General features: G+C 36.1%; 1 protein-coding gene and 1 pseudogene across 1 annotated transcript in view; one reads left to right on the forward strand and one right to left on the reverse strand.

Moving 5' to 3' along the window:
* Znf804b (zinc finger protein 804B) overlaps positions 1 to 23,640 on the reverse strand; it is a 489,860-nt gene that overhangs the window by 79,811 nt on the left and 386,409 nt on the right. The gene's annotated exons all lie outside the window — the stretch shown is intronic.
* On the forward strand, positions 19,911 to 20,855 carry LOC100766404 (annotated as a pseudogene).

Here is a 23,640-nt window from a genome sequence, read left to right on the forward strand (position 1 = left end):
TTATGACATAATATATCCCCTAAAATAAAAAATATTGTTTTGAGAATTAAAAACATGCCTCCCCCAGTCCTGTTACACCCCCAACCCCCCAAGAGATATCTGGAGGCAGACCCAGCCATCCAGCATCTGCCACCATCGCCATCCTAGTCTTGGACCAGTACCAGCTGCAAGAGTCTTGGACCAGCAGCTACTGGAAGAGAGAGCCAGATAACATCTGCTTCCATTTGAGTCTTGGACTCACCTGCACCCACCTAGAGAGTGCCTTGGACTCATACCCACCAGAAGAGGGAGAGACTCCATCTGCACCTACTGGAAGAAGCAATGGGAGGATGGCAGTATAAGAACACATTCAAAACAAAAGACTTATATGACAGCACCAGAGACTAGGGATTCTATACCAGCAAGACCTGAACATCCTAACACAGATGAAGCAGAAGAGAACAACCCTAAAAACAACTTTATGAAGATGATAGAGACCCTTAAAGAGGTAATGAGAAAACCCCTTAAGGAAATGGAACAAAATACAAACAAAAAATTCAAGAAATGGAGGAAAAGACAAACCAAAAATTGCAAGATATCAACAACCCTCTTAAAGAAAGCAAGGAAAGCAAGAGGAAACAAACAGGTGAAGGAAAGAAAGAATTCAAACAGTTAAAGACCTGAAAACTGAAATAGAGACAATAAAGAAAACACAAACTGAGGGAATGCTAGAAAAAAGGAAAGCTGGACAAATAATCAGGAACTACATATGCAAATATAAACAACAGAATACAAGGGATGGAAAAGAGAATCTGAGATGCTGAGGATAAACTGAGGAAATAGATTCATCGACCAAAGAAAGTCTTAAGTCCAATAAATCCTTAACACAAAATATCCAAGAAATATGGGACACTGTGAAAAGACCAAACTTAAGAACAATAGATATAGAAGAAGGATAGGAAGTGTAGATCAAAGGTGCAGAAAACATATTTAACAAGATCATAGAAGAAAACTTTCCCTGTGTGTGTGTGTGTGTGTGTGTGTGTGTGTGTGTGTGTGTGTGTGTGTGTGTGTGTGTGTTTATGTGTGTGTGTGTGTGTGTATGAAAGGTCTAAGATTCATTCCCCTTTAACATTCCTAATGACATTTGGGTCAAATTATTCCTGCACCACTTGAACAGACTAGCCTGTCTCCATTGAACTGCCTTTGTTGCTTGGAGCCCCTGCTGTAAATTATTATTATTATTATTATTGTTATTGTTATTATTTTATTATTAAAATGTCCCATATGTATGCTTTTCTCTACTCCATGAATTGTTCTGTCTATTCATTTTCCTATCCTACTGTCCTTGGTCAATGCAGCTTTACAGTTATTTTAGCAAACAGGTAGTGCTCAGTCACCAAATATGCTATTTAGGTAGATACTCTGATTTTTTTTTTTTTGCTTTTTCACAAAAGCTTTAGAATTAACCTATCAGTATGGAGAAAAAACAATCCATTTTTACTACATTTATTTACTTATTTATTTAGTGTGTGTATGTTTGTGTATTTTTTCAGTTGTGTGTGCATAACAGAGTGCATGTTTGGTGGTAAGAAGACAACTTGCTGGGTTATTTTCTCTCAGCCATGTGGGACCTGGTGATTGGACTCAGGACTCTCTGTTTCACTTACAGAGAAAGCACCTTTAAGACATAGTCATCTTGCCATAGGAACTTATTATAGACCAATGCCCCATTGCAATGAACATTTATAAGTAAAGAAATATGGACTAAGGGATATAATGTATAACTCTTTGTGTCACACTATAGCTTCCATGCTGAGACTATTTGATTGTTGTTTGGTTGGTTGGTTTTTGCTTTTCCTTTAAATATATTTTATTTTGGGTGAAGACTGCAAGGGCACAGTGTGGATATGAAGGGACAAGGAAATGAATGGGATTGGAATGCATGACATGAAATCCACAAAGATAGTAAAATTAAAAAAAATATTTGATGACAATAAATTTGCCCACCAAGTTAGGCTAAATCATTTCTCTTATTTATCTAAATTGGTGTTCTTTGTATCACCAACATTTATGTAAGTTATTCTTGTTTAACCATTGTACATAATTTGTTATATTTTATCAATGTTATTTTGTGAAGGTTTAAATTTTCTCAATTTTCATTTGTTCAGTAATGTGAGAAAGCTGTTGACATTTCATGTAAGGATGCATCAGGAAACCTTGTATAATCACGTAAAGATCAATGCCATTTTTTATTGTTTTGTTGTTTTCTTTTTCTTTTTTGTGTTTTGTTTTGTTTTGAGACAGTGTTTGTCTGTGTAGCTGTGAAGCCTGTCCTAGAACTCACTCTGTAAACAGGCTGGCATCAAACTCACAGATCTGCCTGCCTCTGTCTCCAAAGTACTAGGATTAAAAGTGGGCACCATCACTGCCCAGCTTTTTTGGTTTTTCAATCAATAATTACAGCATCTTTTAGCACTGAATGTTCTGTTTCTTCATTTCAAAATGTTATACCTTTTTATGGCAATCAAACCCATGACTTTAGATATGCTAAATAAGTGCTGAACAATCAAACCACACACCAGTTTCCAATTTTATGGATTTTTATTTTTAAATCATGAGTGGTTGCCAGGATTTGTCAAGTACATTCCCTACATCAACTGTCAAGATTTCATGGGTTTTCTTCTTTTGGCTGTTGTGAATTTTTTTCCTCCATATTTAAAATTAGATCCAACCACACAGGCATTTATTAGGTCATTATGTATAATCTTCCTTCACATATTGATGGATTATATTAGCCAATATTTTGTCAAGTTTTTCTTTTTCACATACTTCAAAGATTTAGATAGCATTGCTTAGTTTTCTCTACTTAAACTGTTTCTGTCTCTTGACGTTAAAATGATGCTTCTTCTTAGAGACCACACAGAAACATTTCCATGCTATTTTCTGAAAGTGATTGTGGGAAGTTCACACTTTTTTGTATTACAAGTGGTAGAACTCATATATGTGCATATATGTTCTTGTGTTATTATTTACCCTATCTGGGTCTCTCCATTTTGAAAGCCATTGATTTCTGAATTAAGATATATAATAGATGAAACCCTGCTTAAATTATTCATTTCTTCTTGTGAGAGTTTGGGAAGATTCTGTCACTTCAACAATTAATGACTTTGATCTGGACAATAGAAGCTCCTGCACACAGTTGTCCAATATATTACTTTTTTATTACATATATGGGACCCAGAATAAAAAAAATTCTATTTTGTTTTTGTTATTAATGTTTTCAGCTTTTGCTTTTGATTAATTTAACTTGGTTATAAATGTATTACTTTTACTTATCTTTTTGAAAGAAACCACTTTTGATTTAATTGATCATTCTATAGTTAGTTCCTGTTTCCAATGTGCTTTATTTCTGACTTTTAATTTGTTTTCTTTCTTCTGTTCAATTTCAGTTAAATATCTACTGTTGTATTTATTGTTGTAGGCACTTGAGTTACCAATTCTGGTCATTATTTCTTGATTTAATATTTGGTTTTGTACATTTTAAAGTACTATTTTACCACATTAAATACCTCTGTAAGAAGGTGTATTTATAATTTCACTTAATTATAAATATATTATTGTCATAATTTTTATTCAATTAATGATATTATTTTATGCTATTAAGCTATTAGTCTATTAATTTGTGCTATTTAATCTCCAAGGATCTGTTAGAATTTTAAACCACCCCTCAATTTATTCCATTGTGGACTGAAATGATGACTTTTGCTGAAAGCATATGAAGAGGTTTTTGTTAAGAGGAAAGTTATCAATTTTGTTGAATATGCCTCATGAGCTTGGAAGAATGAGTGTTCCTAGACTGCTGGATGAAGCATGCAGAGATTTTCTTCCAGGAATATTTGTTCATTAACAATAGATATGAGATGGTACCTTCAAATATAATAATGAATCATTCTAATACTCATTGCAGTTTTATCAGGTTTGTTTCTCAAATTTTTATTGTTTTGTTGTTGTAGGAATACATGTCTCCTCTTTTTGGATGTGTAATTACCTTATCATTATCAATGCTCCTCTTAAATTTCCCCCAAGTCAGCTTTGTCTGCAATTAACAATGTTTTCCCTCTCTTTTGGAGAATGATGATATTAATGTTGTGTTACCTATTTTCTACAATAGTACAGGTTCCTGTGGAAGCTTCCACTTGGGGTTCCATGGTAATAAGATGAGGTTCTGTATATCCATCAGTGTATTTTCAAGTTTTGAGGAAATATTGTGGTGTTGGTGACTTCATTGACATAGTCTTCACTTCTTTTTTCATATTGGGAGGATGGGAATGTCAGCATCTAAATTCTCTGCATGATGAACTAAAACTGGATAGGCATACTTCTGGTGTGGATTGAATGCACAGTACACAGCACAAATGACACAATAATTGGATTCAAAAATTAAAAGAGAGAATTAATGACTGATAATAAGTAATTGACATAATTGTATGGAATTTGCATGAGAAGAATTAAGGAAAAATCTTTTATTAGGGAAATATTGAAATTTCAATCCATTGTCCTTGTAATAATCATTTGAGGTTTTTAAGTGCAAAGTTCATTGGTACCTATAATATTTTAGCTTTATTTCTCTAAGTACTATCTAAACTATCATCAAATTTATAGGGAGTCTCTCAATAAGAGCAGGTACTTAGTAGATCTACAATGAGACAGAATCAATAAAGCAGATAGGACTATGATGATATTGAAGCAATGGAGTACCAAGGGCTAGCAATAAAAAGTGTATTTTAATGTAATTAAATGTTATTTTTCATTCAGCTTCAACCGGTGATATAGCAATAATTATCTAAAAACAAATCCTTAACCATCAGAGAAATGCAACTCAAAACAACTCTGAGATATCATCTTATACCAGCCAGAATAGCTAAATTCAAAAGCACCTATGACAGTCTATGCTGTAGAGGATGTGGAGAAAAAGGAACACTCCTTCATTGCTGCTAGAAGTGCAAACTTGTAAGACCACTTTGGAAATCAGTATGGTATTTGCTCAGGAAAATAGGAATCAGTCTACCTCAAGATCCAGCAATTACTCTCTTGGGCACATACCCAAATAATGCACATTCATACAACAAGGACATATGTTCAACCATGCTCATAGCAGCATTATTTGTAATAGCCAGTACCTGGAAGCAACCTAGATGCCCCTCAACTGAAGAATGGATTGAGAAAATGTGATATATTTATACAATGTATCAGCAGGAAAAAAAGCAATGGAATCTTGAAATTGGCAGGCAAATGGATAGAACTAAAGAAACCATCCTGAGTGAGGTAGCCCAGTCACAAAAGACAAACATGGTATGTACTCACTCATATATGAATTTTAGACATAGAGCAAAGGATTACCAGTCCACAATCCTCATCACCAAAGGAACTAGGAAACAAGAAGGACTCTAAAAGAAAAGTGCATGGCCCCCAGAGAATGGGAAGGGGCAGGATCTCCTGAGCTAATTGGGAGCATGAGGGTAGGGGAGAGGGAGCTGGCAGAATGAGAGGAGGAGAAGAAAAGGAAAGAGGAGGAAATGGAAGGGATTTGAGAGCCCATCCCATGTGAAGGGATGCTCTCTCGGCCTGGACACATGGGGGAGGCAGTAGGCCTAGCCAAGGATGATGTGGTAGACTTTGGGGAGGCCACCTGGAGTGCCCTACCCTCTCTTGGGAGTGAAGAAGGGATGGTGTGGGGAACTGGTGTGTGGTTGGGGGGGAGGGAGAGGGAAAGGGATTGACATGTGTAGCAAGATTGTTCCTTATTTGAACTTATAAAAAATAAAAAACTAGAATATAAGTTATGAAAACTATAAAATAGGCTACTGAAAAGTCATGAGTGATGGGCATTGGTGGCTCAAGACTTTAATCCCAGCACTTGGGAGGCAGAGGCAGGTGGATTTCTGTGAGTTCAAAGCCAGCCTGGTCTACAGAGGGAGTTCCAGGATAACTTCTAAAGCAATACAGAGAATCCCTGTCTTGAAAAAAAAGTTCACAGAAAGGAAAAAAATGCATGTATTATAGAGCCAAATAGTTCTTGGTAGTTTTACATGGTCTTTTGTAGCTCTGACATACTCAGAGTAATGGCCTTAATTTGTGTTCAGAGGTAATAAGAAAATACCAAGCAGACGTTGTGGCATGGGTGATGCAAAATCAACATAAAATTATTTGTTTTCGCTGTTCATTTAGATCCAAGATTAAAGTAAATGAGAAAAGGCTCCATTTATTCAAAATTTATTCATATAACACTTCAGAGCTAACACAGCTCTCAATTTAGTTTCACATTTAATGAAAGAATTCTTCACACAATATTCTTTGGTAATGGCCCTCAAGCCTTCAGTGGAGATTGCGGCATCTGAAATATGCCCTCTCAGCTCTACTGAGAAACTATTCCAGAGACTGCCTAAGAGGATTTAATGTATTTTTTGTTTAATCATCACTATAATTCTCATAGGAAGTACACATTGACCATATGTGCTTAGAAACAAAAGAGTATTGGTCCAAAAATGGAAAGAGGAAAGAAGGAAAAGGAAGAGTGAGAGAGAGTTAGAGAGAACTAGAAAATATAACAAAAAAGCAGAGAAGACAACTGAGTTGAAAACCTAATGTTGATCTTGCAATCCCATCTTTTAGGGATTTAGACCTAAAATAGTGGAAGCTCACACTACAATGGGAGCATTGACTAATGTGTATAAAAGCTGTTGTATTTGTAGATCCTCTGGTCTATTCTGACAGAAGGGATAGTATTTCTCCATGGAGATACTGAAACAGGCAAGATCCAGTCTTATGGATATATGTTATATCATTGAGCTAAGTTCAATTTTTTACTGATTACTATTTGTTATTGTGTATTTGTGCTTATGCATGCATATGTATATACATGTACATGCATGTGTGTGTAGACATGTAAATGTCAGAGGAGAGCAGAGATTCTTTCTTTCCATTGTGCGTTCCACAGATTGAAATGAAGTCATCAGTCTTATGTGGAAAGAGTTTTTGTCTGCTAAGTTAAAAAATACTAAATTATGTCTGGGACCAAAAAGAATAAAAATGACTGCACACCACAAATTTTTGTGGTTTTCAAAAATATTCAGAGGCTCAAAGTCATCCATATAGCAGTATGAATGACTACCTATCATATCATGTTAAAGAAAATATAGCCTAAATTTCACCAATGCACAATGAAACAGTTAGGCCATCATTGCTATTTTAAATCATAATTCACAATGAATATCAAGTACTACAAATATTTGAGGAAAGCATTTATTCTGTAAACCATAGATAAAATCATAAACCTTCCATGAAGATAGACACATATACACAGGGGAGAACATTCAGTTGAAAAATTAGAATGTTAAATTGTAAAAAAAAAAAAAAAAAAAAAAAAAACAATCTCAGAAAGCTGTTATGAAAGACAGAGACATTAGAAATGATGGACAGAAAAAATAATAAAAAGAAATGATGTACAGAAAGGGAACTGTAGAATATTAATTCTATAAGGTCAAATAAAAAACAGCTTTGATAGTAACTCATACAAAAGAAAACTAATATCTTGCGAATTTGCATTTGACCTTCAGTGTCATGAAATTCTTTCTTATGGAGTAAGGGCTACATGGATAGTAGATTTCTTAGACCCTTAAATTTGAAGGACACAGACTTTAATGGGCACTTCCAAAGACCAATATATAAAGCCAGGCACATAACAGAAATAATCTCAAATGAATTAACATGCCTATACCAAAAATTTTTGGGAGGCTAAAACAAGAAATTTGTTATGTGTTTGACACTAACTGGTCATCATAATTAGTTTCAGACCATCCTGAGCTAAAAATTGTGGTAGTGACCAGAAGCTTCAGCCTCCAGCCAATTGTCACCCTAATATTGCCCACAGGGGAAGATAAGACTAAAGAGGAACTCAAATGTAGGTACTTAAATTAATTCAAAGTGATATATATATATATATATATATCCTGCCTACCCAGATGACAAACTGCCTCGTATTCATCATTTTCAAGGTTATAGAAAAAAATTTCAGTTCTTGGCTTAACATCATTGCCTTTTAATTAAATTCTTTACTGAAACCACCAGCTAAAATTGTTTGTCTTTTATCAAACAACACTCCCTACACATGTCCTTTCTTCTTATTTTTAATATCTAGAACCATATAGTAGCCTATATTTTTATTGGCCATGTTGATATTATGTTTTTATACACACAATATGACTAGCTCAAAGGAATATGAATATCTGTGAAGTTTCTTTTCTTTAGTTTTCTTTTTCTTTTTTATTTGAATTAGAAACAAGCTTGTTTTACATATCAATTCCAGTTCATTCACCCTCCCCTCCTCCCCTGCATCCCCCACCCCCTATCCCAACCACTTTCTACTCCCAAGGGAGGGTGAGGTCTTCCATGGGAGAATCTTCCAAATCTGTCATACCATTTGGAGCAGTGCCTAGTCCCTTCCTCGTGTGTCTAGACTGAGAGAGTATCCCTCTACATGGATTGGGCTCCCAAAGTCCAATCATGTACTAGGGATAAATACTGATTTACTACTGGAGGTCCCATAGATTAACCAGACTTCCAAACTGACATCCTCATTCAGGGGTTCTGGAACAGTCCTATGCTTGTTTCCCAACTATCAGTCTGGGGTCCATGTGCAATCCCTTGTTCAGGTCTGGTTTTCTGTGGGTTTCTCCAGCCTGGTCTCCAGTGATGACCCATTTGCTCATCGCTCTTTCATCTTTGCAACTGGATTCCAGAGTCCAGCTCAGTGTTTAGCTGTGGGTGTCTGCTTCTGCTTCCATCAGCTACTTGATGAAGGGTCTAGGATGGCCTATAAGGTAGTCATCAATGTCATTACCACAGAAGGGCGTTTAAGGTAGCCTCTCCACTATTTCTTAGATTGCTAGATTGTAGATTTCTGGACATTTCCCTAGTGCCAGAATTTTCTTTAAACCTATAACTCCCTCTATATGGAATCTCTTTTCTAGCTCTCCTCTAATCTTCCCCTGGCTAGATCTTCCTGCTCCCTCATGTCCTCCTCTCCCCTCCTCTTTCCCCTTTCTCTTTCTTCTAACTGTCTCTCCCCTCGCCCATGCTCCCAATTAGTTTAGAAGTTCTTGCCTCTTTCCCCTTCCTTGGGGGACCATGTATGTCTCTCTTAGGGTCCTCCATTTTTACTTTATTTCAGACTTTTGGAAAAGTGCCAAAAAGCAGCCACTAAACCAATATTTGGTATGGAAAAATCATAGAAAATCTACAAGTTTCCAGAAAGAAAAGTTAAAAAATTAAAATGCTAATTAAATTGTCAACATGAACACTAAAAACTGCAAACCACTGGAAAAATAAATCAAAGTTCACATTTCTAACAATGCACAAAAATTTAAAAATATTTAATAAAAAGCCAGAAGAAGAAAAAAAAACATAATATAATAAGTACATGTACTTTCTCTGGCAGACACAGTTCCTGGATGCATGTATAATTTTTTAGACTACAGGAGATGGGGTCCCTCAAAAGAGTGAGATAAAATAAGGCATAGTATCCATGGGGTCAAATAATAAAGGGTGCAATATAAGAAAGGAGTAAAATATTCACAAACCAATGTTGAAACAAGAGCTGCAGCAACAGCTATGCAGACAGCATGGAAGGCAACCCATCCAGACAAAACCAAAGACAACACAGTGGATGGAACCAGGGTGTTTCTAAGGGAACAGAGATGGCCATTCATTCAAGTATATATGGGCATCACAAATCGAACTTGGTATGTAAAACAAAAGAGGACACAAAATTAGGGAAGTATGGAATAGAATGTATCTGGAATGAGTTGTGGGGGGAGTAAATATGGTCATAACAGATCATATGAAATCCATCATGGCAATATAATTTCAGGGCCTTTATTTAAGAACACAATAATCTGTATGTCTCTGTGAACTGGCAAGATACATTATCAAATGAAAACTATTATGAAGATTGAATATTAAGTATTGAATGACTATATATTATAATCACTTTATTATATAAAAGCCTAACAGGAAATATTTAGAATTTTAACTGACATTTTTCATTAAACTAGCACTTTTATTTGTTACATACTCCTATATTCATTGCTTCTTAATATAAATGTGCATCTAAGCATCACATTTGAAAGTTAAAATTCACATAAAATATAGGGATTAAACCAACTTAGTCTCTTACACATTGTTCTATGTTCTATGTAACATAATTTAGCCATTCTCTTTTTACTGTTTTTGTTACTGCACTTTTTAACAGTTGTGTACATCAATATTTGAGAGTCCTCGGGTTATTTTCTTAAAACACAAGCCAAAGTGGAAGACTTGTTAAGTAAATTTATGCCTTAAATATTTTATAAATAACTAAAAGTAGAATAAATATTGTAATATGCAATTTTCCCCTCTCATCAATATTGAGTATCACCAGTCATCTTTCATACTTGCTAGGTTGTTTTAAATTCCCACAAATATATTTAGCTGACTACTCTTGATGTTAATCATCTGTTCCCATTGAGTAAGCCCCTGACAGTCTCAATAGCAAATCATGTTCTTGTCCTTACTATCACTGATATCTCCCCAAGAACTATGAAATGCACATCTGACTGCAGAGCTAAGCTCCCTTCTTTTAAGACTTACCTTTTTTTTTTTAATCTCAAATATGATGAAATCATCTGATTGCTTAAAATTCCTGGGAGGCTAAAAATTCTCCACAGAGTTTTCTAAATGTTTTAGGATGACACATAAATTATTAGCATTTGTGTATATGTCCAAATATTTTCTTAGGGTATAAAATATATGCTAATGGAAACTTTTATTCAATATTTATATATAACTTCAGGTTGGGGTTCTTTGTTTTTCAACTTACTTACCTGAAGCAATGATTAATCAATGATGAATAAATATATGGATGCCGAAGAGTTGAACTGCTAACCATAGCAATTAATTTATTTAACTACATATTCATAATTAAGATGCATATTAAAATCTCAAAGTAGTTTTAATTTTCATTTCCCAATGTCTTTGGATGTGTAACAATTTTGTATATTTTCAACTATTTTCATTTCATCTTTTGAGAACTATTTTTTTCTGTTTTCGTTTTACAAGACAGGGTTTCTCTATGTAGCTTTGGAGCCTATCCTGGCACTTGCTCGGGAGACTTGGCTGGCCTCAAATTCACATAGATCTGCCTTCCTCTACCTCCCGAGTGCTGGTATTAAAGGTGTGTGCCACCAACACCTGGCTCTTGAGAAATATTTTTTATTTCAGTGTCCCAATTTTGATTGCATTGGTATTTTGATGTTTAGTTTTCTGAATTCTTCATATGTTGTAGATACTAACACTCTATTAGATAAACAATTGATAAAGATATTTTCCAAAATTTAGGTTTCTCCTTCGCTTGAATTGTGGTGTACTTCACAGAAAAAAATTTTAGTCTCATTAATACCTGTGCTATCCAAGACTTTTTCAGAAAGCTTCTTTCTGTGGCAATGAGTTCATACACATTGTCTTCTTTCTTCTCTCTTCCATTTAGGGTATCAGGTCTTATGCATAGGTTCTTGATATATTTGGAGTTGAGCAATGTTTGATATGTGAAATAAGGATCTATCTTCATTCTTCTACATCCATTACCAATTTGACCAGCCCCATTTGTTGAATATACTGGGCTTTATTTTTTTCCTTCAATAGATATTTTGGCCTCTTTGTTAAAAAATCATGGTGTGGCTATAGGAGTTTGAGGTACAGGGTGGATAAGACTTAAATAATGTTGTCAAATTGAAGCATGTTTATAGGAGAAATGGAACAATTATTGCAGCTGGAGTGAAACTGGTGAAACAACTATAGAAATCAGTGAGGAATTTCTCCAGAAAGGTTAAAATAGGGAGATAGAGAGACAACTTAGGGGTTAAGTGTAGGGAGCCGTCCCTGCATTCTCCATTAAAATGATGGCGCCTGCAGGCATTGAATGTAAATTATTGTGCAGGCGCTGGGTAATTTTCCATTCCTTGATCTCTGCCTATTCCGTGGCGTCATATGGCTTGATGAGCTACAGCCAATCATAGGGTGACACGTCCCAGGCGGCGGCTGCCAGCCTTTATTAGGGGATGGGATTCTTGGCTCGGGGTCTCCGCTCTGGTAAGCTTATGCTCTCCTCTCAAGACGCATTAAAAGCTTTACTGCAGAAGGATCCGAATGTCCTGTGTCGTTCTTGCTGGTGAGGCGATTGCACGGGACAGTTAAGATTACTTGATACCGTTGCAGAGGAGCAGGCTTTAGTTCCCAGAACTGACATAGTGATTCAGAAATATCTGTAACTACAGTTCTAGGAGTGTTTGTGCCCTCTTCTGGCCTCTGCCTACTCTGTATGCTTATGTTGCACTTACACACTTTCAGATCAAACACTTATACACATAAAAATAACTTTAAAAAGCTAGAAATAGAACTACTACTTCATCTTTCCATACCACTCTTAGGCATATGTCTAAAGAACTCTATATCCTACCATAGAGATAATTATTCATGTCCATGCTGCTGTATTCACAACAGCCAGAAAAGGAAGGATTCCTGATGCCTATACTGAAAAGGGATAAGAAGAAGGTATTTTTACAAAATATAATAGTATGTAGCTGAAAACAAAAATGAAATTCACAGATAAATATATAGAGCTAGAAAAATATTATATTTATTTATTATATATACAGTGTTCTGCATGAATGCCAGAAGAGATCTCATTATAGATGTTTGTGGGCCAGCATGTGGATGCTGGGAATTGACTCAGGACCCCTGGAAGACCAGCCAGTGCTCCTAAACTCTGAGAAATCTTTCCAGCTCCCCAAAATAATTCTAAATTAGGTAAGCCAGACACAGAAGTAGAGATGTTACATGTTATCTCTTAATTATAGACACATCTTTTGCTCTTCAGATATGTATGCTTCATTTGGAGTACCCAAAATTAATAGAGAATCATGCATGGGGTCTTTAGCGAGGCAAGAGCTAGAAATAATTAGTATAAAGGATTTAAGGGGGATAATAAAAGAGGAAGACCTAAATGAAGATTGCAGGTGTGTGGGCAGAGTATATTTGGGAATATGAGGAGAAATAAAAGGTAGTAAACACCTTGTCAAAAGTCATATGGACACTTGTTATTGTAGAAGATTTCTAACAATACATACCTACACATAAAAAGAGCTAAAGTGAAAGTTACCCTATTGTGGGCAAACAAAAAATCCTCTAGACACCACTGGCTAACAAGCAAAAAGGCTAGTCCATTGTAATCCCTAACAAAAATGCATAAGCATTTGTCCTCATAACCCCAGAAAGAAAAGGATCATCTTCATCCTTCATCAAGAGATCTTCTCTTAGCAACAGAGACCATCACAGAAAACTACGACCAATCAAATGCAGATTTTTGGTGCACAATCCAAATGGATACATCTAATTATACATATATATGTTTCAAGTAACATTATGAAATAGTGGGTAGAAAGATTGTAAGAACCAGAAGATAGTGGAGTTTATTGTGAGATTGTGTCTCCTAGTAATATCAGAAGCTATGCTCATAAAATCTCAGCAACATGACGGCCAAAATGTGACCTGAACAAAGATGACACCAGTGGACTTGCCAAACTGATAAAAAAAGAAGTCCGTGAAAGAAAATAAAGCTGAAAGCAGGAAAGAATGTCCTCCCCAGGGAACACCGCACACTCGGCTGTTCAGTGGCAAAGTCAAACTAGAAGACACACATGCAAGTAACATGGTATGGATTCAACACATTATATTTAAGAATATATCTATATCTATATATAAATGTAATAATAATTAATGAAAAAGGAGGCCATCTATTTAAAGAAGAGCAGAGCTAATATATATATATATATATATATATATATATATATATATATATTACATCGACTGCTGCCTTGGTAAGAAAGTACGTTGAAATAGTGTCAGAGCCAGAGGCAATGAATGCATACAAGGAAACTGTATCTTCTGGACACAGCACAATAACTGCACATATGAACTCACAGTGGTTGTGAAATATACACAAGATCTGTGCTATCACAAATCAGACAAAATAGCACCATGGAGAGGAAGCGGGCATAAAATTGCTTCTCTAACTGAGGAGCTATTGACAATTGATAGCTGCCAAGTGAAAGATAATAATTTTTTTAATAGTGTATCATGCCCTGGTAGGCTTCTTCAGAAGCGAATGAAGTCTACATATATATGATTATATGGGAATCACAAATCCAATCCAATGTGCTAAGAAAATAAATGAAGATATAATATTGTTTGGGTGGAGGGTGTGTCTGGAACGATTTAGAGCAGGGGAGTGAATATGATAAGAACACATTGTAAGAAAACACTAAAAACTAATAAAATATTAATTCTACTAAAAACTCTTATTGACTTATTGGCATGTGTGTCAGTCATGTCCCTCAGTTCTAGAGGCATAGAATCCATTAAAACCAACAATTGACTTCTGTTTACAGGGCTAATGACAGGAACATGTTAGGATCACCAACAAACTAAAAGCAAAACATTATTTTTTTCCATTCTAAAGTGTATGTAAGTTTTTAACAGTGTACTAACTTTCTAAGATACTAAAATAAAAGAGGAAAAGTCTGGAATTTTATTGTTATGGTTGATATAAAGTACCAATGGTTAAATAGTGAGGTCTTAAAATTCATGTGCATTGAATAGCTGGCTCTGGAGAGCTGTCAGGCTGACTCTCATCACCATGGTTAGTGTTAAAGATGTTAGGAATTAGAAAAATGATAATTCACTCTTTGAACTATGAAGGAAAGGAAAAGTCCTGCTAAGAGGTGTCTTAAGACTTGGGACTTCAATAAGAGAAGCAGAAAGCTAAAGGTCAGATGGAAGAACTGCAGATACAGGGAATTGCCAGTAATGCTCCCTAACATACAAAATCACTTGGCACATTTAAGATCAGAATGCATATTTTACATAGATTTTTCTTTAAATAGAAAAATCATGAGATCAAGAATTCTTTTAGCCAATATGTATTCAATATATAGAATAAGTAGAATATGAGCAGAAAGCCAAGATCAGTTTTGCTGTAATTCTTCACAAGAAGAGAATCCATTTATGGTTAGGTAATTAGAAGAACAGATATACACAAAGACACATAACCACACATGTACACAAACACACATGTATGCACATACACAAACACACATGGGGACACATATACCTACAAACACACACACACACACACACACGCACGCACACACACACACACACACACACACACACACACACACACACACACACACACTACTGTGTCACCATGTTCTACCAGAAATAGGAGTTTATAGAATGTAAAACATACAATAACATTATACTACAGTGTCTGGGCAATTTGTGGTTTGGACACAAAATGTCTCCCAGATGCTCCAGTGTTTGAATACTTGGTCAGAACAGGTAGAAACTGCTTTGAAAGACTCTGAAAGGTGTAGAAGGTCGAGCCTTGGGAAGAAGTACATCACTAGACATTTTCATAACCCAGACATATTCCCTATTCTCTCTCTTCTTGACTCTCAACACAATGTCACCTGTTGCCTCACACAGTGCCATGCCTTCCAGGCCATGGTGTTATACAGCATCCATTTAGAAACAATGTGCCAAAATAAGAGCTTCAGCTGTTTCTTGTCAGGTATACTAGATCATAACAATCAGAAACATAACTAATACTCTGGTCACAAAAATCACCCAAACTGACATTTTCTTTCCAGAATAGATCCTTTTGGGTAGCACTTCGAGGTAATTTAAATAAAAGTGTAGGAAAAAAACAAAAAGTAATTAGAAAGAATTCAGTGTGCATTGTTAGTAGTCAGTCTTTCCCTTTGTGGTCAAAGAGATAGTGATAGATCTGCTCTGATATTTTACCTGGAGTCAGAAGAGAAGGAAAGAATCCAAAAGAACATTTTAGAAATGAATCACTTTGAGTGTGAATCTAAACCTAACAACTAAACAAGTCCCCCCTGAGTGAAAATAAATCCTGTGTAAAGCAAAGGGAGATTAGGGGGATTAAGCATCACATGTGGAGAGTCTGTAAGTGGCATCTTTGGTGAATACTGGAGGTGTTTTGGAGAGATCTACCTTGTATGTGTTTGTTTTTAATTTAGAAGAACAATAATATCTCTGGGGAAGAAAATACTTCCAAATGTGAGGATTTATGATACTGTTGCAATATAAAACATTTGCAGCTAATAGTCTTCAAAACAAGAGTGTGATCTAAAGACTGTCCCATGAGGAGTTAATTGCTATTGACATGTTGGCTATATTAGTCTCAGCGTTGTTTCAGTCTAGTAACTGTGGTTTACATACACATAGAAATTGCTTTTGGAATGATGCTCAGGATTTTTAGGGAGTTAGAAGATGTCTGAGGCTATAGATGAAACAACTGGTTGTTTCCTCAAAACCTTAGCTATAAATAGAGTTTGTCAAAACTAGAGCATCATTATGCTTCCTTGTGGGAGAGACTTTAAAAAATCAGATATATTGATGGTGATCCAAATTTTTCCTATACATAATACCTGAATAACTGAATATTTGATCAAATTGTACAAAAAGTATTAACTGTTCAACAGGAAGTATTATTTCATTATTTAAAGCTATATAGTTAGCTATTTACTTACTTACTTCTGCAGAATAAAATGTGCCTATGAGGAAATAATGATATGGCCCAGCAGTTAAAAAACACTTGTTTTTGCAGAGGACTGTGTTCATTTTCCTTCACCTACATAGTAGCTCAAAGCCATCTGTTTCTCCAGTCACAGGACGTCTAATGCTATACTCTGCTCTCTGCAGGAAACAGGCACTCACATGGTACATATTCATACATATAAGTAAACACAGACACACATAGCAGAAAATATGACCAAGAATAATATTGTTATAATAAAATAATCAAGTGCAAAATATTGTTATTTAGATGAAGAACGTATTTAAGATTCAGAAATATCTTAAACTGAAGGATAATGAATGAAAGGAGAATTCAAATGTTGTTTTATTTCTAGTTATAATCTGTTCTACTGCTGAGTAATGAATAGATTCTAAGTTTGGATTTATTTCTCAAAAAAGAATATCATATTACTGGAAGTTCAACAGCAGAATCGAGAAATTTCATCTGAATCCATATTGAAGTAAAACTTTGGCAACAGTTCCTATTACTCGGGCCAAAGTTATTCTTAGTCAGATTCTACCATCGTCATAATCACTATGCCTGTCAAGAAGAGTTCCTAATGAAGCAAGAACCACATGGTTGTATTTAGCTTTGAAATTTGGAGAATGTTTTTGCATATTTTATTTTAACGAATGCTTCATTTTAGGAACATAAAGTTTCCTTTCATTTAAAAGAGAATTTAAAACTCAGTTTCCTCTAAAAGTGAAGTAATTTTCAAAATATTTTGAGCCAACATAAATCTTTAAAAAGAAGTATTTCCATGTCTCCCGGAAGCAGACTAACAAGGTTAGATTTAACTATTCTGATGTTTCCAAAAGTGGGAAGCAGGGACAAAATCTTAATTGATCTTGAGCAAAAAAGAATTTGGAAAATTCTGTGTTTAATTAACTTTCCATGCAATTTCATCCCCTTTAAAGTTCAGATAGAAGTTGTCAGTCTCAATGAAACATGCAGAAATGTTAGTTGAAATAAATCCATTACATGGAGATGCATCCTAGACAGAGGGAAGCATATGAGCCAAGATGGGCAGGTTCAAAGCCATACAGTGTCCTTTAGAAAATTAGAGGGCCAGGCTAGAGTTCCAGAAGGTAAGTTTGGAAACAGAAGCAAAAGGCAGATTGTAGGATTTTGAGTGATGATCTGAATAAGCTTATGCTCTTTTAAATATCATTGACCAACCACTGGAGAGTGCTGAGAGAAGGAGAATTGTATGAACATGCTAGATTAATCTGGTCATGATGGGATAAGCTGATTTTGAATAGGGAAAGTACTAGACTAAGGGCATTCAGTTAGAAGTTCTTAGCAATGGTCTATAATAAGAATTAGAAAAATGAGAATACAAAATTGAGAGCTGAGTATAAGACATTGAAAACATTACATATATGAAATAGTTTCCAAGCTAAAGAAATTCTCAAGACAATGACAGTTATTTGTACTTCTTTGAACCCAACTTCATACCTGCCCCTCTGCCCTGATGTAGATTTTCTGTTATATATCATGTACTGGTTTTGGTTACATTATTCTTTTAAAAATCAAGGCCATGCTGGAGAAACCCACAGAAATACCTGACCTGAACAAGGAGGAGCTCATGGACCCCAGACTGATAGCTGGGAAACCAGAACAGGACTGTCCCAGACCCCCGGAACATGGGTGTCAGTTTGGAGGTCTGGTTAATCTATGGAGCCTCTTGTAGTGGATCAATATTTATCCCTAGTACAGGAATGGACTTCAGAACCACTCCACATAGAGGGATACTCTCTCAGCCTAGACACATAGTGGAGGGACTAGGCCCTGCTCCAAATGATATGACAGACTTTGAAGATCCCTCATGGAAGACAGCACCCTTCCTGGAGAGCAGAAAGGGGATGGGATAGGGGATCAGTGGGGGACAGGGGAGGAGAGAAGGGAGAGGGAACTGGGATTGACATGTAAAACAAGCCTGTTTCTAATTTAAATAAAAAAGAAAAGAAAAAATTTCGTTTTAAAAAATTAGATTTGTCCTTTCTTATTTATAAAATCAGTTGCATGCTGTCTCTTTTGAGTATTTGTACTTTGAGTATTTGTACTCAAAGTAACTAAAATACTTAATAATTTTAATGCTCATTGGTTTGTCACCTAAATTAAGCAGCCTGTCCCCTAGAGCTGAGAAAGAAATCCATCCTTTTATGTATCCACCATAATAGTACATATTAGATACTCTATAATTGTTTGATGAAAGTTAACACTGTGCGAAGTTACATATAAGCCTAAAAATATATGGAAGTGAATATATAGATGTGGTAAAAATATTGAGAGCTGACTGTTCTAATAACATCTTAGAAAACTTATGAATGAATATGAAGAAAATGATAGAAAGGAAATTGATTGGAGAGAATTTTATGCTACCATGGATGCTGCATGTTGCCACACTTCTCATGAGGAATTTAATTATCTTGTGTTTCTTCACTGTAACTATGTCTTCTCTCAACAATATCATCACATCTAGAAGCTTAATTTCAGATGTGCATATCCATGCACATGCCTTTGTAGAACACAGATCAAGAACAAATACCACTCTTTTTATGAGACCTTCCTGTATCTTTTCCTGGATACCTATTATATTGCTATTAATATGTAGCCTGAAGACTGCCTGTGTAATATCCCTTAAGAGTGCTTAATGGACGCCAGACTGCTGTCTGGGAGGCCAGCACAGGACTGATCCAGACCCCCCAGAACAAGGATGCCAATGAGGAGGCCTCCACACTCTAGGGAGCCCCTGGTAGTGGATTAGTATTTTTCCCTGGTGTTAGAAGGGACTTTGAGAGCCCATCCCAAGTGAAGGGATGCACGCTGGGCCATTACACATGGGGGAGGGCCTAGGCCTGGCCCAGGATGATATGGTAGACTTTGGGGAGCCCCCATCTAGGGCCCTACCCTGCCTGGGGAGTGGAGGGTGCATGGGGTGAGGAGCAGGTGGGGGTGGGGAGAAGGTTGGGGGAGGGGAGGAAGAGGGAGAAGGGATTGACATGGGAAGCAAGCTTGTTCCTAATTTGAACTAATAAAAAGTTAATTACAGAGGGCATAGACGGGGCGGATCATAGGCGGAGCCAGGGCAGGGGGTTAGGCTGTGGCTGCTGGGCAGTCGAGTGTGGTTAGTTGTGGAGCTTGCAGCAGCTCGTTAAGAAAAGCGATCATGGACAACGAAACCTCAGTAGCTTCCAAATCCATTAAAAATTTTGAACTAAAGACCATACATGGAAGCATATCAATGGACTCTGGAACGTATCTGGACAATAGTTACAAAATAGATTATCCTGAAATAGGTGTGTGTATAACAATTAATAATAAGAACTTTCATAAAAGCACTGGAATGACACCTCGCTCAGGTACTGGTGTTGATGCAGCCAACCTCAGGGAGACATTCATGTGCTTGAAATATGAAGTCCGGAATAAGAATGATCTTACTCATAAGGAAATTGTGGAATTGATGAAAAATGTTTCTAAAGAAGATCACAGCAGAAGGAGCAGTTTCATTTGTGTGATTCTAAGCCATGGTGATGAAGGAGTAATTTTTGGAACAGATGGGCCTGTTGACCTGAAAAAACTAACTACTTACTTCAGAGGGGACTATTGCTGAAGTCTAACTGGAAAGCCCAAACTCTTCATCATTCAGGCCTGCTGTGGTACAGAGCTGGACTGTGGCATTGAGACAGACAGTGGAACTGATGATGGCATGGCATACCAGAAGATACTAGTGGAAGCTGACTTCCTGTATTCTTATTCCACAGCACCCGGTTATTAGTCCGGAGAAATTCAAAAGATGGGTCCTGGTTCATCCAGTCACTTTGTGCCATGCTGAAACTGTATGCACACAAGCTTGAGTTTATGCACATTCTTACTCTAGTTAACCAGAAGGTATCGATAGAATTTGAGTCTTTCTCCCTGGACTCCACTTTTCATGCAAAGAAACAGATTCCATGTATTGTGTCCATGCTAACAAAAGAACTGTACTTTTATCACTAAGGAAATGATTGGAGGTTTTGTTTCTATTTGTTCTTTGTTTTGAATGCCAATGAGGAAACAGTGTCAGGGAGACTTTATTTCCCTCTCATTTAAATCAAATCTGATGTTTCAGATGGTACCATGAACCATACCACTGCCCTAGCAATGCAACCACAGTACAGCTACCTCAAGTGCAACATCAGGTAGTTGAAACAAAATTTAATTGGAACAAATGTCAATGATGGTACTATCACTATAGAGGAAATTACAAATTTACTCTTTTTATAATTAGCAAGATTTGGTGATACTATAAATTTTTAAGTTAATTCTGAAGAAGTTAAACTTTCAGATGTAATTTTATACTCCCTACACACATTAAGAATGCCATTCTAGGTTTTGCTAAGCTATAGGAATGATGGTGTCAAATGATAATGTCTTAGAACTTGAATCCGTGGACAGAGTCAAAGGCTTGGACCTTTATTTTGGAATTGAGGTATGGAAATTAAGCATTGGAGCACCAGTAGCATCCATTGTAGCTACTGGTTTTGTGATGTTTGTCTTAAGCATGTTACTAAAAATCATGTTTATTATTGAAAAAATACTTGAGTATTTATGTAAGAGGAAAACATGAGTGAAATTGGATGACTCTTTGAAGGCTACCATACATCAGTAGTGGACATGATGGCAAGGTGCTAAATCTACCAGCATTTGTTTCTTACTTGTTCTTATACAAATCAGCTTAGTTTTACAGACCAACAAAATATCTAAAGGATGGTTACTGTAATCAGAGAGGGGTGGTTTGAGACAGAGCGGAGACATGGTAGAGCCATGGGCACAGCTTCAAAAAGACTGTCACCTGGACCCACCTCATGAGTACTCATATGTGTGAATGATGTCCCTAAGGTCCAAGTCACCACATGAGAAAGTCAGCATTTTGGAAACTTCTGAGAAAGGGCATTCCCAAAGTGGTGAGAGTCTCCAGAAAGATCCCGGAACTCCATGTCTAGAATCTGTAAGCATGCTGACTTTTCTGTTGAAGTTTATAATAAAAGGAAGCCAATGGTGATATTTGCATTGTCACCAGAGCTCAAAAGACCATGGCACACAGGACTTGGGGAACATCCAGTCACTGGTACCCTGCCGCCCACATGGGAAGCTGAAGGATGGAGTCAAGCCCCATTAGAGAGGTGGTGCTTCAGGCTTCCTCACTGGTGGAGGTGCTGAGCCAACGCTGCCCATCCTGATGTGTCCAGCATTTCATGGAAGCTTCCTTTTTGCTCAAAGAAAGGAAGGAACTCACTGGTAGATTCTTGTTTTAGACTGGATCTACTAACTCTAAGTAAATGTAGCATGTGATGGTATTTTAAAGTGCGTTCCCATTTGTCAATTTTATGAGCTTGTTGCATTTTTATTTCAAGTCATAAATTCAGATTTAAAATTAAAAAGAAAATTAATTACAAAAAGAGTGCAATGCTTATAAAAATTTGTCTCGATCAACACCTTTCATTCAATTAAGGAAGAAAGGATGAGAGATTATTTGCATCATTGCTTTAAGACTTCATTCAAATGGAGTAATTGATATGAACAAATGATCTTCAATGGCTACAGAACTCATTTCTAGATCAAATTGATAGTGCCTGCGCCAACTTAGTTTAAATACTCTGTTTTATGGAGACAAGTGCCCAGACATCGCTTGTGTCTTCATGGAAGGATTTTGTATTCCCCCTGACATATTTCCCCCAAAATAATGTAGAAATCTGAATTTGGCCAGCTTACTATTCTAACTAGAACAACCTGTTTTATGGAAACACAGAAGACTAAGGAAAAAATGTGAAAACATAATGCTAGGAAAAAATTCGCGCCGGGCGTTGGTGGCGCATGCCTTTAATCCCAGCACTAGGGAGGCAGAGAAGAGCAGATCTCTGTGAGTTAGAGGCCAGCCTGGTCTACAGAGCGAATGCTAGGATAGACTCCAAAGCCACAGTGAAACCCTGTCTCAAAAAAAAGAAAAAGAAAAAGAAAAATAATTGCAGAATATCTCAAATGTGGGAAACAGGCAGTAAAGAGTAAATGTTAAATAAATAGCAAAAGTACCATAGATTAAATATTTTAAAAATAATTTAAAACACATTATACCATATGAAAAGTAGATACTTTGGCATACTGATTTCAAAGTACCTGACCAATTTCAGAGACAATTAGAGAAACAAAATATCTCAATGATATTTTAATAATGATGATAATTTTTAAAAAAATCATTATGCATGATGCAACATTTTGAGTTAATATTATATGCTATTTGGAGTTTTCTTCCAAATTGTGTAGCATATGGAGCAAGGACAGTATGGTGGTATAAATAAAACAAAAAGAATACTGTGGAAATTCTATAGGCAGATAATTTACTTTAATACATATTTGAATTTTATACTTTCAACTAGAAAATCAACTGACCTACTTCAAAGTTATCAAATTAGAATACTGAAGAGGATTCCATCAATCAGTATTATCAACAGATTGCAAGTTGCTTATGATACACACAATGGCTGAACATTATAACCCTGAAATAGTCATGCCATTGATCTTGCTATGTCAGATAAATACAACAGTTATTTGTATATGTTCTGTGCTTCAGCACGGAAGCTATAACCTGGCCAGCATTGGCTTTCTCAAGGCTGCATAGGCAGTATTTACCCATAAATGATAGAAAAGATTTCAACTCATTTGATTTGAATAAATATTTTAGATACAGAGTACACAAAATGTACCTAGATATTGCAATGCGTTAGCTCCATTTGCCACTATAATTCTTAGTATTAATCATTTGGCCATAGGAATGCTCTTTGTCAAAAGAATGCTGAAATCATATTTTTTAAGTTGCCAATATCTCCATACCTTATCCAGCAAGGGAAAAATCTAACAAG

Source organism: Cricetulus griseus (assembly GCF_003668045.3).
Source record: "Cricetulus griseus strain 17A/GY chromosome 1 unlocalized genomic scaffold, alternate assembly CriGri-PICRH-1.0 chr1_0, whole genome shotgun sequence".
Lineage (NCBI taxonomy): Eukaryota > Metazoa > Chordata > Mammalia > Rodentia > Cricetidae > Cricetulus > Cricetulus griseus.